The sequence below is a fragment of the Pelophylax lessonae genome, assembly GCF_965119305.1.
Source record: "Pelophylax lessonae genome assembly, chromosome: 1".
NCBI classification, from domain to species: Eukaryota; Metazoa; Chordata; class Amphibia; order Anura; family Ranidae; genus Pelophylax; species Pelophylax lessonae.
The window spans coordinates 876674273-876693318 of record NC_138768.1 but is presented as its reverse complement, the minus strand read 5'-3'; the positions used below and the strand labels follow the sequence as shown (position 1 = coordinate 876693318).

The 19046-nt window shown below is 45.6% G+C and overlaps 1 pseudogene across 1 annotated transcript; it reads right to left on the bottom strand.

Annotated features, from left to right (window-relative positions):
• Positions 1-14648: 14648 nt before the first annotated feature.
• LOC309558214 (E3 ubiquitin-protein ligase TRIM39-like) lies at positions 14649-16724 on the bottom strand (annotated as a pseudogene). Its single transcript has one exon. The product of its transcript is annotated as an E3 ubiquitin-protein ligase TRIM39-like (transcript).
• Positions 16725-19046: the final 2322 nt, after the last annotated feature.

Below are 19046 nucleotides of genomic sequence, written 5' to 3'. Positions count from 1 at the left end.
GCTAATCAGCCAATCACATGGCAGCAACCTAATGCATTTAGGCATCTAGACGTGGGGAGGACGACTTGCTGAAGTTCAAACCGAGCATCAGAATGGGAAAGAAAGGGGATTTAATTTACTTTGTGAAATCTTCAGACCAGCCTGTCAGGCACCAACAACCTTGCCACATTCAAACTGCTGATCTACTGGGATTTTCATGCACGTCATTCTCTCGGGTTTACAGAGAATGGTCTGAAAAAGAGAAAATATCCAGTGAGCGGCAGTTTTGTGGAGGAAAATGCCTTGTTGATGTCAGAGGAGAATGGGCAGACTGGTTCCAGATGATAGAAAGGCAACAGTAACTCAAATAACCACTCGTTACATCCAAGACGCACAACACATTGAACCTTGAAGCAGATGGGTTACAACATCAGAAAACCACACCGGGTGCCACTCCAGTCAGCTAAGAATAGGAAACGGAGGCTACAATTTCACACAGGCTCACCAAAATTGGACAATAGTAGAGTGCAAAAATGTTGGCTAATCTGATGAGTCTCGATTTCAGCTGCGACATTAAGGTGGTAGAATCAGAATTTGGCATAAGCATGGATCCATCCTGCCTTGAATTAGGGGGTTCAGGCTGGTGATGGTGAAGTAATGATGTGGAGAATATTTTCTTGGCACACTTTGGGCCCCTTAATACTAATTGAGTATCGTTTAAATGCCAAGGCCTACCTGAGTATTGTTGCTGACCATGTCCATCCCTTTATGACCACAGTGTCCCCATCTTCTGATGGCTCCTTCCAGCAGGATAATGGACCATGTCACAAAGCTCCAATCATCTCACCACTGGTTTCTTCACCATGACAATGAGGTCACTGTCCTCCAATTGCCTCCATGCTCACCACATCCAAAAGAGCACCTTTGGGATGTGGTGGAATGGAAGAATGGTTTCATGGATGTGCAGCAGGCAAATCTGCAGCAACTGTGTGATGCTATCATGTCGCTATGGACCAAAAATCTCTGAGGAATGTTTTCAACGCCTTGTTGAACCTATGCCACAAACAATGACGGCAAAAGGGGGTCCAACCTGGTACTAGCAAGGTGTACTGAATAAGGTGGCCAGTGAGTGTATACATTTTTTGAATCAAAGACCAAGTTTATTAACCAGCACAGAAAAGAGTTACAGAACATCTGTGTCACAGTATAATATCTAACACTTGAATATGCAAGTGGACAAAGAAATATTGACACACATTGAGCAATATACAAGGTAGGTATTAAACAGCCATGCAATTAAACCAAGAATACGGGGGGTAAAAACGAACCTCAGGTAACATAGTGACTAGTCAATAGGCCTGACAACGGGCGTCAGAAACACAAAAGCAAGCTACTCACTAGGGGGGAAACCTCTGGGTGAATGAATCTAAGATGGAAAAGGACCTGGGGGTCCTAGTGGAAAACAGGCTTGGCAGTGGAATGCAATGCCAAGCCGCTGCAAGCCAACAGAATACTGGGATGTATAAAAAAGGGGATTCACTCCAGAAATAAAGAGATTATTCTCCCACTCTACAAGACTCTGGTCCGGCCACATCTGGAGTATGCTGTCCAGTTCTGGGCACCGGTCCTCAGGAAGGATGTGCTGGAACTGGAGAAAGTCCAGAGAAGGGAAACAAAAATAATTAGGGGAAAGGAGGACATCAGCTATGAGGAAAGACTAAAAGCACTGAACCTATTCTCTCTGGAGAAGAGAAGATTGAGGGGGGATATGATATCAATGTACAAATACTGTACTGGTGACCCTAGCATAAGGAACAAACTTTTTAGAGAAAGGGAATACAATAAGACATGTGGCCACTCACTAAAACTAGAGGAAAAACGGTTTAACCTTAAAATACGTAAGGGGTTCTTCACTGTCAGAGTGGTAAGGATGTGGAATTCGCTTCCACAAGCAGTCGTATCAGCAGGGAGCATCAATAGTTTCAAAAAACTATTAGATGGGCACCTTAAAGACCACAACATACAGGGGTATACAATGTACAACATACAGGGGTATACAATGTACAACATACAGGGGTATACAATGTACGGTTAACAGCAAACACACACACACATCATAGGTTGAACTGGATGGACTGATGTCTTTTTTCAACCTCACAAACTATGTAACTCAACCTCAACCTAGTAACCGATGTAAAACCAGCTCCAAGGGTGCTAACCCCAGTATTGACAGCCATCCATCCCATACCCTGTGAAATTTGGTGGGACAGCCCCTATGTTGGTATATAATTTTTTTTTCATAATGAAGGGTGGTACTCATATTGGTAATCCAGTTCTGTGGGGACGGGGGCAAGGAACTTTACCAATACATCAAAATCACTTTACGAGCCCGAAATAAGGCTCTGGAAACAGCCTCAAAATACCAAGGATACAAGATAAGGGATCCAGAAATAAATTCAATTGGAAAGCCTGATTATTTGTACAAAGGATGGTGTCCCAATATCTATGGGGCTTAGGGCAGCACCATAGCATATGAAGTAGATCCGCATGATTCCTCCGACACTTGGGACAAAGGGGGTCTGCCAGTAGGCAAACTTTATGCAATTTGAAAGGGGCATAATGTACTCTAAGCAGGATATAGAACTGTGAGAGGTGTTGCGACACAATGATGGGGCTTTTCCACTGCATGGAACCGAACGGTTCGGCTCGCTTTTGTGCTTTTCCACTGCTGGTACCGCATGGTATGGTGTTGGAACGGTTCGGTACGGTATGGTACGGCGGCACTTTTCCACTACATGGAAACGAACAGTACGGCTCTCTAAAACAGTACCAGCTCGATTGTGGTTCCAAGAGGTACCATACCGGTACCATATCCCACAATCCTTTGCATGCAGTCACTACTAGCCACTGATTGGTCAGAGAATCGTTGTTATCACACCCACTTACTTTAGTACTACTTTAGTGGAAAAGCAAACCATACCAAACCGTACCGAACCGTTCCAACACCGTACCATGTGGTACCATGCAGTGGAAAACCAAACCAGGCCAAGCAGGGCTGAGTAGAGCCGAGCCGGTACTTGCAGTGGAAAAGTGCTGCCTCTACAGCTTCCTTCCATTGATTTCCTGTCAATTTGCCCACATCCAGCTCCAACTGCACTCTAGTCCTACAGGGGTCCAGGTATGTCCCAAGCAGCTGTAAATAACAGAAATTAAATCCATAGTGAAAGTAACTTCTTGCATCATAGAAAACATTAAGCTGACACTGCGTGCCTTAATTGCAAATAATAGATCATCTGCAGGTGGAAACCAAATATGGCTTGCAGAGCAGAGAAAGGCATCAACTGACCACCAGTAAAAATCTGCTTTACATACATGATACCATATTCTTGCCACTTGGGGGCATACCGCAGCTTAGCTAGTTCTGGATAAGTAGGGTTTTTCCATAAAGTGCTAAAGCTAGTGTACCCCATAACCCCATGCAGTTGCTGAGCTCTATGCCATACCTTGTGCCTCAGCCGATAGGCGAGATAAAATCTATTGGGCTTTGCAAAGGAGTGGGATTCTAGTCCTTAAGACAGGGACTTTAAAAGTAGTTCTTCACTTTCTTCACTCAAAGTAGCATCCTGAGGCATCGGAGTGCTGCTAACTGGAGGGGACATGCCCACTACCATATGCTGAAACTGTGCAGATATACACTGCTCAAAAAATGAAAGGAACACTTTGAAAACACATCAAATTTGAATGGAAAAAATACCATGCTGGATATCTATACTGATATGGACTGGGTAATGTGTTAGGAATGAAAGGATGCCACACTGTTTAATGGAAATGGAAATTATCAACCTACAGAGGGTTGAATTCAAAGACACCCCCAAAAATCATGCAGCAGGCTGAATTTTTTTTTTTAGCAACTCAGAATGGTTGTCAGTAGTGTGTATGGCCCCCACGTGCTTGTATGAATGCCTGACAACATCGGGGCATGCTCCTAATGAGACGACGGATGGTGTCCTGGGGTATTTCCTCCCAGATCTGGACCAGGGCATCACTGGGCTCCTTAACAGACCAAGATGCAACTGGCGGCGTCGGATGGACCGAAACATAATGTCTCAGAGGTGTTCTATCGGATTTAGGTCAGGCAAGCGTGGGGACCATTTATTGGTTTTAATTCCTTCATCCTCCAGGAACTGGCTGCATACACTCGCCACATGGTGCTGGGCATTGTTGTGCACCAGGAGGAACCCAGGACCCATTGCACCAGTGTAGGGTCTGACAATGGGTCCAAAGATTTCATCCCAATACTAAATAGCAGTCAGGGTGCCATTGTCTAGCCTGTAGTCTGTGGGTCCCTCCATGGATATACCTCCTCAGACCATCACTGACCCACCACCAAACCGTTCATGCTGAACCATTTTACAGGCAGCATAGCATTCTCTATGGCATCTCCAGACTCTTTTACATCTGTCACGTGCTCAGAGTGAACCTGCTCTCATCTGTGAAAAGCACAGGGCGCCAGTGGCGGACCTGCCAATTCTGGTGTTCAATGGCAAATACCAATTGGGTGTTGAAGATGCTCCAGCCTTATCCAGGGAGAGCCCTGCTTCCATAAAAGGGAAAGGTAAAGGGAGTTTACAGTGTGGAGCGTTTTAAGAGGAATAACTACAGGAGAGTTGTGTAGCAAGTATAATGGTTGGGGCATAAGTATAATTTTAACCAATCTGGCTCAACCGATCAGGAAAAGCCATCATTTCTGCCATAGCTTGGTTTTATCATGGAAGTGATTAAGTAAAGGGTTAATATTTATCCCCGCAAATTCTGTGACCTCCCTAGAGAGCACTAAACTAAGGTATTTAAAATTAGAAACAAGGCATACTGGGTAGGACAGGGGCAGATTTGGAGAAACAGAGCCATCCAACACCAGCAAGACTGACTTGGACCAGTTAATGGTATAAATCCTGTATGATAATAATTTCACCCTCCAAACCTAGACGGTTGCCATGTAGGATCGTCCCAAACAAACATTTACATATTAAATCATTCACTTAAGAATTTGAACAAGGAGAACGTTATTAATTACAAGAGACATTCATTTCTGTTATCGCTGAACACCTTATCAGCTTGACCAACAGAAATTTAGGAATCAGCATTGTGGGTATTAAAGTGTGTCCAGACAGAACCTATTTTTCTGATTTTAGATGGATTGGAGGAGGATTAGAAGCCCTGTCTGAATTGTATTGCTTTCTGAGGCTCCAAAAGAGAGATCTCTCTTACGTTCTTGAATGCTATGTCCGTCAATGAACTCAGAGAATCGGATTTTACAGTACGTATAAAAATCATATTTTCGCTTTCATTCGTTAACGGACACAGCGCTCCATATTCAGAACCATAGGGACATCCCCAAGCAGTGTCAAAACATGAGGGGTAGGACAGAAAAAAATCCCAGAGCCAACCAGGTAACAGGAACTCAATAAAAAAATAACTGGAGCCCAACCTGAACAACACACCCCCAAAGAGAGGACAGACCCTCTAAACAGCAGCCTGCAAAACCTTGCGGCCAAAGGAAACATCCGCAGATAACAGCACATCCACTTTTAGAAATTAGTGAAAGTATGCACTGACGACCAAGTGGCCGCCTTGCAAACCTGCGCCACTAACACCTGATAATGGAAGGCCCAAGAAGCACTAAGCGCCTGAGTAGAGTGTGCCGTTATAGGCAAAGGAGGAACCTGACCCCTGATAGAATAGGCCTGAGTCACCGTCTGTCTTATCCGTCTGGAAATGTTTGCAGAGGAAGTGGACAGCCCTTTTCTTTGCCCATCCGTGATCACAGTGAGTCTGACCTCCGAAAAAGGACTTTGTGGCTGCAAGATACACCCGTATCGCCCGAACCACATCCAGGGCATGCATTGTGAATTCCTTGGGATGAGCGGGAAGGCAACACAATGTCTTCATTCAAATGGAGACTACCTTGGGTAGGAACGACAGACATGGATGAAGAACCACCTTATCTTTGTGGACCACCAGATAGGGGATGCGACAAGATAACTTCTCCAGTTCCGACACCCTGCGAGCAGAGGTGATGGCCACCAAAAAATCTACCTTCTGAGATAGCATAACCAGGCGAATCACCCAAATATTTGCAAAGGGAGGCTTTTGGAGAATTGGGAGCACCAATCCCATAGCGGTAGAGGAGACCGCACTGACGGAGTCAGGTGTCAAACCCCTTGAATAAAAGTACGCACCAATGAATTTGTAGCCAAGGGTCGCTGAAAGAAGACCGCCAAGGCAGACACCTGGCCCTTGATGGTATCTAAGGCCAACTTCTGCTCAACACTTCATTGAAAGAAGGTCAAAATCCAATCAACCCAAAAAAGAATGAGGGTAAACACCAATCGACTCACACCACAAAATGTGGGCTTTCCACATACAATGGTAAATCTTTCTAGAAGTATACTTCCTAGCCTTCAGCAATTTTGGAAGTCCCAACCCAGGCAAACCTCTATACTTCAGCACCTGGTTTTCAACAGCTAGCCCGTCAAAGCCAGTGACTGTAAAGCAGGATGGAAGATCGGCCCTTGGGAAAGCAGGTACTCCATGAGAGGCAGCCTCCAAAGAACATCTGCGACCAATTGCACCAGGTCGGCGTACCAGGACCGGCGAGGCCAGTCCGGGGCCACCAGAATGACCGGAATCCTTTCAGCTTCGATCCTGCGCAGAAGCCGCAGATGAAGCTTGAGAGGAGGGAAGGCGTAGATCAGACCATATTGGCCCCACGGGCCACCAGAGCATCTGTGGCATCCGCCAGAGGATCCCGTGACCTTGCCACAAACCTCTGTACCTTTCTTTTGAACAGAGACACCAAAAGATCCATCTCGGGGTGCCCTGCCGCACACATACCAGATGAAACACATCTGGATGAAGGGACCACTCCCCTTGGTCCAACGCCTGCCGAATGAGATAGTCCACCTACCAGTTTTCTACTTCTGGAAAGTGTACGCTGGAGAGGGCCATTGGAGAACGCCGGCTACTTCCAGAACTGTCAACACAATTTTTGTTCTGCCCTGGTGATTGACATAAGCCACCGCCGTGGCATTGTCCAACTGAATCCGTACCGGGAGCCCCCTGGAGTTGATCTGTCTAGTAAACCATGCATAGCCTGATTGCCCAAAGTTCCAAGACATTGATCAGTAGTCTGGATTTTTCCAGCGTCCAACAACCTTGGCGTCCGTAGTGACCACTGTCCAATAAAAGGGAGAAAAGATCTGTCCTGTGGAAGAGCCAGAGAGCAAAGCCACCAGACCAGGAAACCCCTGCTTTCCTGGCTCAGTTGAATCTGATTTTCAAGAGACTTTGGACACACCAATTTCACCAAGATCTCCCTTTGGAGGGACCTCATATAGAATTGTGCAAATGGAACCGCCTTTACGGTAGACACCATCAGGCCTAGCACCCACATGCAAGTCCAGAGGAGGACCACCTATTGGACAGCAATAGATAAATCGCAGCATGCAACTTCTGGAGTTCGTCCATAAGAAGGAACACTGTGGCTAGAGCTGAATCAAGAGTCAGACCCAGAAAATCCAATTTTCTGGATGGAATCAGAGCATACTTCTGGTAGTTTAGAAGCCAACCAAACTCTTTCAAGGGCTGTATAGTGATCTCCATGTCGTTTGTCAAGGCAGAAGAGGACTCTGCAGTGGAATTAATGTATCATAGCTTTCTTGTGGGATATTGTGGACAAATATTACTGTACCATTTGAAGTAAACCATATTCATATCAAAAACCATATTCTCAGTGTCCATTAAGTAGTTGTCTATCATTTTCTCGGTCACCCTGTGCCCCTAATAAACACAGGGTGACTTACACATAAGAAGGGCCTAGGGAGCCGAGAGAGGGATTTCTCAACATCTCCAAGGTAAGCTGGGTTCCACGGTCCCCCCAACCAAAGTGACTCCCGTCACAGTAAGGTCCCGTAAAAGCCAGGGCCCATAGTCAGTAGGCCAGAGGCTAGCCTCCACACTCCTCCAGGACCCCGTGGTGAACGTCCAGGAAAAGGCGGGTTTGGCGTCATTTTCGGTTTGCCCATTGTAACAGACTACACAAACATGGCTGCCGGTATAGAGGAATACACAGGCCCCAAGGTAATGGCGCCGACCACAGCAAAATGGCTAACATGAGCGGTGTCCAAGGGCACCCACCCCCCCCCCCCCACCAGTACAGTGCTGCACACCAGCCCCATTCACCTGCCAACCCACCGAGCTACCCCGGGGGGGTACAAAGATGGCCTACAGGGACCACCAAATCAGAGGGGGGAAGGAGGGGAACCCACAGGTCCGACCATCCCAGGGGGGTGCCCGCGTCCACCCGACACCACATCCAGGGGGCAAGGGGGGACATCTATCTCACCATACCATGAAACCAGGTGGGTACCACTCCAGACTTTACCCCTCACAACTGAAATGGCGGTGTAATGTTCTGGTACCGCTGGTACCCTTGTTCCATATATTTCTCCTTTTCTGATTGCGTCTCATCTTGTTGCACAAGAGACGCATGTACCTTTAAGACCGGATGACATCATTGCTGAGCGCCGCTATGAGCGGCTATTTCAATCGCCGGTTTTCCCTCACTCATTGCTCGTTCAAACCACATGTTCACCGCACCTTCTCCTGTGAAGTCAGAGCTGCTGGCATTTCCCTTTGCTGAACCGAAGCCGGAACCTCGCTGCTGATCCGTACCCCGCTACGGGATCACCTCTCACCATTGGACTCTATCCTTACTAACCTATCTAAGTGATAAGTACCCCACAGGGGATTCCTTACTAACTGCACTCCTACTGTCATCTACTGCAACTACCAAGACTATCTATCTCCTATCATCTGCATAAGACTGTTAGCTCTTGGGACTACCTACACTATCCTTGCACTAGGTTACTCTGTCTGAAGTATACTCCATCTGTGTCCTCTTACCATCTGCATTATACTTGACATCAGAACCTATCTGCCTATTATTACCATCTGCAACTCTCCTCATTACTCCTAAGTGCCCACTATACAATTGCCTGTCACTCATCTATACTTCTCATATATTCTATCCCTCCATCTATACATCTGATTGAGTATATGTAATTTGTATACAGGCTGTGCACAATGATGAAGTCCTGAGAGTTGGATATGTTGTTCAACAGATCTCTATAAGGATACTGAGTGTAATAGTTCTGCAGCTGTAAATCCATCCAGTAATCAAAAAACGCATGAACGTTACAGATTGAACGAGCCTTAAAAAAAATATGGATTCAGCAGAATTACCCACTCATGTATTACAATTAAAACAGCAAGTAGATGCATTGATCCTTGCGCTTACAGAGGTACAAAATGAAAATCAGGCCTTGAGACAGCAGGTTGGCCGTCTTGCACAGCTTCCTACTGCTCAGCCCCGTGAACCTCAGATAAACCCTCCTTTAGTGTTTTCGGGTGATCGGAGCAAATTCCGTGAATTTAAAAACGCATGCCGATTGCTTTTTCTATTAAAACCTCTAACCTACACCACTGACCAAATTAAGGTTTGCACCACTATCTCCTACTTGACGGATGAACCCCGGGCCTGGGCAGACGCTCTCTTTGAGAAGGATGACCCACTCCTCAACTCCTACCCTTTGTTCCTAGCACAACGTGGTACTTTGTATGAAGACCCCAATAAGCAGAGTACTGCTGATACCCAATTAAGGCCTTAAAACAAGGGAGGAGACCTGTTGAAGATTGCGTGGCAAATTTTAAAAGATGGTCCCCCGATTCAGGGTGGAACGACACATCTTTAAGAACGCAGTTCAGACTCGGCCTATCTGAGGCCGTAAAAGACGAGCTCGCCCGAGCGGATTTACCTGGCACTCTAGAGGGACTCATACAGACCAGTATCAATATTGACAGACGACTACGAGAAAGAAAGGCTGAAAAGATGGGCTCACCATTTTCCAGTCCTTCTCGGATGTTGCCTGCTGACCCTACTCCTATGGAAGTAGGAATGATACGCCCACCTCTGTCCTTTTCTGAACGTGCCAGGAGGAAAACCGAACATCTCTGCATGTACTGCGCATCCCAGAGGGTGAGTGTTCAAATGTCTTACTAGGGGGACTCACAACTTCCTTTTCTAATCCTTATCTTTTTGTTCATTTAACATTGCAGTGGGACCAAACTAGGATCACCACCAAGGCTATGATCGACACAGGATCTTGTGGAAACTACATTGACATTTGTTTCGTCTCCCTCAATAAAATACCTATTGTTTCAAAACCAAAACCTGTTTCCGTTAGTTTTATTAACGGTACCCCTTTATCCTCTGGTCCTATCACCAGTCAAACACAGGCACTTCTTGTAACTGCTGACGGGTCTCATGTAGAGACCACCACCTTTGATGTATTAACTTCACCCCATTTCCCAATCATTTTGGGACTTCCCTGGTTACACATACATCAACCAATCATCGATTGGAAAACGAGAACGCTAGCCTTCTCTTCTCACTATTGTGAAACGACATGTAATCTCCCCACATATGATAGGATCCTGTCTGTAGTGCCGGATAACATTATACCCAAGTGTTATCAGGATTTATCGGAGGTTTTTCTTGAAAAAAACGCTCAAATGCTACCTCCCCATAGGGACTATGACTGTTGTATCGACCTACTCCCTAATAGCAAGCTGCCTTTTGGTCATGTTTATCCTCTTTCACAGGATGAACTCTCTCATCTAAAAGGAGTACCTGGATGTGAACTTGGCAAAAGGATTCATCCGACCTTCTACTTCCTCCATTGCTGCTGGACTCTTTTTTTGTCCGCAATAAGGATTCGAGTCTTAGGCCTATCATTGATTTCAGACAATTAAATACCATTACTATAAAGGATCGTTATCCTTTGCCTCTTATTCCTGAACTTATCGAACAGGTGCGTGGAGCTTCTTTCTTTACAAAGTTGGACTTAAAGGGAGCATATAATTTAATTCGAATCCGTAAGGGGGATGAATGGAAGACGGCATTCAGAACCAGATACGGACTGTTTGAGTACCTTGTGATGCCTTTCGGGCTATGTAATGCTCCCGCAGCTTTCCAACATTTTATAAATGAGATATTCAGAGATTTGCTTGACGTTTGTGTTGTGGTATATTTAGATGATATACTCATCTATTCTCATTCCTTACCTGAGCACATAAAACATGTGAGACTTGTGTTGTCAAGACTACTTGCACATAACCTATATGTTAAATCAAAAAAATGTTTATTTCATAAAGAGGAAGTACTGTTTCTAGGATATATTATATCTAAAGACGGAATCAAAATGGACATGAGCAAAATATCCTGCATTCTGGATTGGCCTGTGCCAACAACTCGCAAAGCATTACAAAGGTTCCTAGGATTCTCTAACTACTATAGGAAATTCATCAAAAATTTCTCTGCGATTGTGAAACCTCTCACACAACTCACAAGCACGAAAAAAACATTCAATTGGTCAAAAGAAGCAAATGGAGCATTCTGTCTGCTGAAATCAAGCTTCACTACTGCCCCCATACTATGCCATCCAGACCCATCCCTTCAATACATCTTGGAGGTAGATGCGTCAAATATGGCAGTAGGAGCAGTTCTCTCACAACGACCAACAAACACCTCACCGCTTCACCCAGTTGCTTTTTTCTCGAAGTCGTTAAGCAGCCCCGAGGTGAACTACCCAGTAGGTGAAAAGGAGTTACTAGCCATAAAACTGGCGTTAGAAAATTGGAGACATCTACTTGAGGGTACTCAATTGCCAATCTTGATATATACCGATCACAAAAACCTTCAATACCTTCAGACTAATAGAACTCTTTCCCACCGGCAGGTACGGTGGTCGTTATTCTTTCTGAGGTTTAATTTCTTAGTGACTACACGCCTGCAGAGAAAAATAAAAAAGCGGATGCGCTTTCACGACTAGCTGAAAAGGATTGCACCGAGGTTCCCTCAGTTCCTATAATACCACTTGAGCGTATTATCGGTGTCATTCGTTCCCTGAAGGAGGAAATTTTGCACAGCATAGGACTGGATTCACCTCCACCACAACTAACTACTGACGCAGAAGGCTTCCTTTACTACAATAAAAAATTATACATACCCCCTACTATGCGAACCAAGATTTTGCAATTGTCGCATGATGTACCTCTGGCAGGACATATGGGTATGACTAAAACTTTCAATCTACTTACGAGGCAGTTTTGGTGGCCAGACATGAAGACAACCGTAAAAAAGTTCGTTTCATCTTGCGATATATGTGCCAGGTCTAAAATTGACAATACGAAACCATCGGGGTTACTTTGTAGTTTACCGATACCCCAGGTTCCGTGGGAAGTGGTATACTTAGATTTCATAGTGGAACTACCACCTTCCAAAGGATTCAACACCATCTTGGTGTCAGTAGACCATCTGACCAAGATGGCACATTTCACTCCTATCCGAAAACTGCCTTCGTCTAAACAAACAGCGGAATTACTCGTGAAACATGTCTTTAAGTTACATGGTATTCCAAAAACACTGCTGTCTGACCGTGGTTCACAATTCATCTCAAAGTTTTGGCTAGCTCTATGTCAGATACTACGAATAGAGCGTAAACTTACTTCTCCCTACCACCCTCAGACCAACGGACAGACAGAGAGAGTTAACCAGTGCATTGAGCAGTACCTGCGTTGCTATACTTCGTACCTACAGGACGATTGGGCGGATCTCCTCCCGCTGGCAGAATTCGCCTATAACAACGCGACTCATAGCACTACTAAACAAAGTCCATTCTACTTAAATTATGGGTTTCATCCCACACTCCTTCCACCACGTATCTTGCCATCAAGTAATCCAGTGGCATCTGATTATCTTGCCCAGATAAAGGATTCTCTGGGATTACTCAACAATACCATATCACATGCTCATAGCCAACAAAAGAGGTACTACGACCTCCGTAGGAAACCCTCTCCCCAATATGCCATTGGGGATCTTGTTTGGCTTTCTACAAAAAATCTAAGATTAAAGATCCCTAGTAAGAAACTTGGGCCTCTATTTCTGGGACCATTCCCAATACAGAAGCTTATTGGAAAAGCGGCTGTACAACTCACATTACCAACAGACCTTAAGATACACCCCATCTTCCATGTGTCCCTACTGAAGCCCCATGTTCCTAACCAAGGAATAAGGCCTACTATCTCACCTCCACCTCCTGTACAAGTGGAAGGTGGAGAAGAATTTGAGATAAAAGAAATTTTGGATTCCCGTTTCAATAGAAGAAGACTCCAGTATCTTGTACGATGGAAGAACTATGGGCCCCAAGATGACACCTGGCTGGATACCTCCGATATACATGCCCCTAGGCTGATTCGCAATTTCCACTCGAAATATCCAGAAAAACCAAGTCTAGAGGCCTTCCGGAGCCGGCCTTAAGGGGGGGGTACTGTAATGTTCTGGTACCGCTGGTACCCTTGTTCCATATATTTCTCCTTTTCTGATTGCGTCTCATCTTGTTGCACAAGAGACGCATGTACCTTTAAGACCGGATGACATCATTGCTGAGCGCCGCTATGAGCCGGTTTTCCCTCACTCATTGCTCGTTCAAACCACATGTTCACCGCACCTTCTCCTGTGAAGTCAGAGCTGCTGGCATTTCCCTTTGCTGAACCGAAGCCGGAACCTCGCTGCTGATCCGTACCCAGCTACGGGATCACCTCTCACCATTGGACTCTATCCTTACTAACCTATCTAAGTGATAAGTACCCCACAGGGGATTCCTTACTAACTGCACTCCTACTGTCATCTACTGCAACTACCAAGACTATCTATCTATCTCCTATCATCTGCATAAGACTGTTAGCTCTTGGGACTACCTACACTATCCTTGCACTAGGTTACTCTGTCTGAAGTATACTCCATCTGTGTCCTCTTACCATCTGCATTATACTTGACATCAGAACCTATCTGCCTATTATTACCACCTGCAACTCTCCTCGTTACTCCTAAGTGCCCACTATACAATTGCCTGTCACTCATCTATACTTCTCATATATTCTATCCCTCCATCTATACATCTGATTGAGTATATGTAATTTGTATACAGGCTGTGCACAATGATGAAGTCCTGAGAGTTGGATATGTTGTTCAACAGATCTCTATAAGGATACTGAGTGTAATAGTTCTGCAGCTGTAAATCCATCCAGTAATCAAAAAACGCATGAACGTTACAGGCGGGCTGTTGGCCAGGAGGAACACTGTGACTCGGGCCAAGACCCGATCGTATACAACATTGTGAGGCATTTAACTTGCAGGCCAGCCCCCATTCAGTAGAGCTATGTCTTGGCTGACCCAGTGCACAGCCTGGCGGACCACTGAATCTAGCCATCCAGCCCATCGCCCAGCCTGACAGTTGATTGTAGATCTCACAGGAAAAAAGAACAGGAGAAAAAATGTCATTTAAAAAGAAAAAAGTGCCAGGACCAGAAATCCCATCAGGGAACTAGGTCCTTACTTCTCACTAGGCAGAAAAAAAAAACTGAAGGCCTTTAGCAGAGAGATGGATGTATACCAGCTAGGACTGCCCATAGGCATAGCCAAGTCTTTTTTCTGCCTAGTGTCCAACTCCAATACCCTATGGTTCTGAATGGAACTAAAGAGAAAAATCATTTTGGCTAAATATACACTTCACATGTGCAGGCTACAGGGCTCTCATCTCTACCCTGGCTACACTGTCTAGTCTTTTAGTAAACTAGAACAAGCATGCAACCAGCGAAACCGAAATAATCTGACCTCCTGCATGTTTGTTCCTGGTGAGTAACACACTAGGTAGTGAATTGAGGTTTAAGATGAAGATGACGGCCCCGAAGCCTGCAGCTTTATAAATAAATCAGGAATGGTGGTTCTTTTTCACTTCTTTCTCTTATTGGCTAAGTATTGCTCCAGTCAAATTCTCCCCCCTGTGAATTCACCAGTCCCTGAGCTGATTTCTCATCTCTGATTCCCCCAGATATCTTTATACAACCTTTCCATACACATAACACAGCATGGAGGGGCTCGGTGAAGGTGGTGGTGAAGGTGTGGAGGTGTCGGATTGGGTCACACAGATCATAAAAGGAGATCCGCCCAGCCTCATAATCCAGATCTATCCTGACTCTCTTACTGGAGACTTTGTCGGGTAAAAGGATCTGATTACTGTCATGTACCACTGAGTACTGATTACCCCACCCCCTCCCCAAACTCCAGGACTTCTTATTACATCCAATCCATGACTGATCTCCTCTCCTGTCTATACTGGGGTAGCAGATCCCGACAATCCAGTGCACTGACCCCCCGACATCCACTTCCCAGTAATGTCGCCTTGAGGAGAAACTCTGACTACTTATCACCTGAGGATACTGAAATCTCTCTGGTGTTTCTGGGAGATTCTGACGTGATGATGACCAGGATACAGTTCTCCTGTCATCTGATATATGTAGACCATTGCCAGCTGTTCTCACATCTAGTATTATGTCTGTAACCCCCGACACCCCCGATGTTTGCTGGACAGCCCCAATATTTGGTCCACCAGCCTGGCGGTGTGAGTGTTGTATGGTGGGGGAGGGTTGGAGGCTTGGTCTGGATGGTTCAACATTGATGTGACCTTTGCCCTTTCTCCTAGAATGTGGATAGACATGTGCGCCTGTACATTTATGTACATTTACCGTAGACATGATATCAGAAAAACCTGTGTGTAATGTGTGTGAGATCTGCGCCACATCCAGATCCCCTCCATCATGGAGGAGTTTATCATGTCTGTCTCTGTCCTCATCATCTCCATTCTGAATATCACACAAGTCACTTATGTCTGATTCCTGTAGGACAGTCAGTGGATCCGTCGTGTTACACAGTTCCTCAATGTCATTCATCTTCCTGGACATCTCCTCTTTCTTTATTTCAAGCTGTTGGATCATATCAGACAGTGATAAGGAGACCCGCTCTGCCTGCCCGGAGATCTCAATCAGGACTCTCTTCTTCAGGTCTTCCAGACGTCTTCTGAGGTCTCTGAACAGGGCAGCGACTCTCTCTGTTTCATCATCTGCTTTTCCTTGTACTTTTCTCCTGCGTTCCTGCAGACTCTGGACTCTTTTCTCCGTCTCCTCTCTCTCTGTCATCAGTTTCTGCAGAACATTTCTCAGTTTCTTCTTCTTCATCTCAGAGGCTTCATCCAGAGTTTCCACCTTGTGTCCCCGATGTTCTCCATCCAGCCTGCAGGACACACAGATATAGGTGGAGTCCTCAGTGCAGTAATACTCCAGGATCTTCTTATGGACGGAGCATTTCCTGTTCTCCAGGGAAGTGGTGGGGTCACATAAGACGTGTTCTGGTGACTTGCTGTGGACTCTCAGGTGATTGTCACACAGAGAAGCTTCACAATGCAGACAGGATTTCACAGCAGGTACAGGAGTGTGAATACAGTAAGTACAGAAGACCCCGGACTCCCCCAGATCTGGTGGAGCATACAGGAAATTCTCCACTATGTTACGCAACGTTATGTTCCTCCGCAGTGCAGGCCGATCCTGGAACTCTTCTCTGCAATCAGGACAGGAATACCCTCCGGATCCCTCCTGTGTATCCAACACACGACCAATACAGTCCCGGCAGAAGTTGTGTCCACATTTCAGTGTTACAGGATCTGTATAAATGTCCAGACAGATGGAACATTCCAGCTCCTTCCTCAGATCAGCAGACGCCATCACTGAAAGTAGAAGAGAGAAATGACAGTGAAAATCTCTGATACTCATTAAAGGTGAGCTCCAGGAATTCACTTTGTGAATGTGTCAGTGTTAAGTCAGTGCTAGGACCAGCATATCAGGTTCCAACTCTGATTGAGAAACGGGATTAAGAGAAGAGGCTGCACATTTCTGAGCTTTGGGAAAATATGAATGAATAAGGGGTGTCAGTGGCGGCTGGTGCTCGGGGGGGGGGGGGGGGGCAGACGGACCACACCAGCCCGCACACCATACCCCCCCTAGCTCCAGCCCGCACCCCATACCCCCCCCCGGTCGCCGGCTCATTCACCCTGGACTGACATGTGGAGGGCAGGCAGTGGCGGCAGTGGCTTCCCCCTCAGTCTCCTCCATGGGTCGGGCTTCCCCTGCGTCTTCTCCCTGCTCCTCCTTGGCCGATAGCATGGCTTCTCCTTTCGGCCAATCGGGTCTCAGGACCCGATTCCTGATTGGCCAGGAGGAGAATCCGTGTGACAATAGCGAATATTAATTCGCTATTGTCACATAAATGGGTGGGCTCAGGACGCAGTGCTCTGCGCCCCGAGCCCACCCTCTTTTAAAGCCTATTCGAGCCTCTGGCTCTAATCACGTCCTCCAAAAAAAAAACCCATTGGAATCCATGCGTCTGGCGCCCTGCATGTAGATTAGGGGGCCGGATGCATGGATGGGGGGGGCGCCCCTGTGCCCCCAATGGACAGGCCGCCACTGATGGGTGTAATATATCCTAGGAAGTATGACATGGAAGCGGAAAATTCTGCTTTTGTACAGTACAGCAGGCTGCTTGCCTGGAATAGAGCTGCAATCGGATGATGAGAGCAGTGGTAAAACCGGTTCCTGCTTCTTTGCAAGGGATACGTGCCTTCAGCAGCATTGTCTCCTTTTCCTCTGGTCCCTTTGTTTAGAAATTTTGAAGACCACTGGTGTAGACAGTAGAAGATAATGAGGATTTGTTTTCTAAGGGAAGAAGAGGTTCATCAACTACAGACACTAGTGTGAGGTCTCAGGGGAGCAGAGTAGGGTTATAGGGAAGACTCCCCAGGGGGGCACATCCTCTAAAGCTTACCAATGTCCAATTACCTGAAGGTACAAGCCGAAAAACCATGTTATATGAATACGTTGCCTATGAACTATGCTATATGATTAAGATAAAAAAAATTTAAGAGAACTTGATATACTGGAGGAACTTCCTATACACCGCTGATTATAAAAGTTTACCTTTCATGAACATCATAGATCCTGTTCTCAGCTGCTAGATTTAGATCTAGCTCTAGCTCCTATTCGACCTCCTATATTAACCTAAAGAAAATCAAACAGTGTTGCGCCAAATCTATACAATAACACACTTTAAATACATAGTGTACATCAAGGTGAGTAATAAAAGTCCAAAAATCAAGTGAAGAAAGTCTTCAATACTTCACACCACAGTGACTGTGTTCACCTACCCTTCCCCAGTAAATTTGGCCTCTCACCTCACTTTTAGACCCCCCGCATCACCAAGGGTCTAAATAAGCTTGTTCCCTCATTTAGGGTATATGTGAGATGAAAACATCACATAGGGTATTTATGGAAGTTCACTCCGATCCAAATCGGTCCAGTACATGCATAGGGAGATAATGGACAAGAATCTAGTGCTCTCCGTATAGTTAAACAATTCAGGTATTTATTAGAATATACTTACATGATTTAGTATTCCAAACAGCATATAAAGGTCGGTTACAAACATTCAGGACGCTCGTCTCGAGGGGATATGACGTCAGGCATGCAGGCTCCGCCCCCTATACGCGTTATGTCAGCCTGTAAGCATTGACTGCCTCGGTAGGGGTCGAGTGTGTTAAAGTTTGTTATTGTATAGATTTGGCGCAACACTGTTTGATTTTCTTTACCCTTATTGTGTAGTGTGGACACAGCTGGTGGGTGCTGCCAGTCACATATATTTATTATATAGTTTGAGATAACACAATATTCTTTGCATATAGTTTGCCCATATTTATTTGAATTGATTTTTATATTACCATTTCTGCACATTTTATATGTTGCACTATTTTTTGCGCTGATATTTTTACTGTGTTTTTGATTCCTACATTAACCTGACCACAGACATGAGACATTCCCTTCCTGTTCCCTCCAATCAGCCCCTACTGCAAGCGGAACCTTTCTGACTCCCACCACCCTTAAACCATTTCCCCCTTTTCCGCTACTGAAATCTTTACGCCCCCCCTTTTTTTCCTTTTTCTTCCTCACCCACCCTCCCAAGACCCTTTCCCCCTGGTTTCTTCTCACCCTCTTCATGTCTTTAT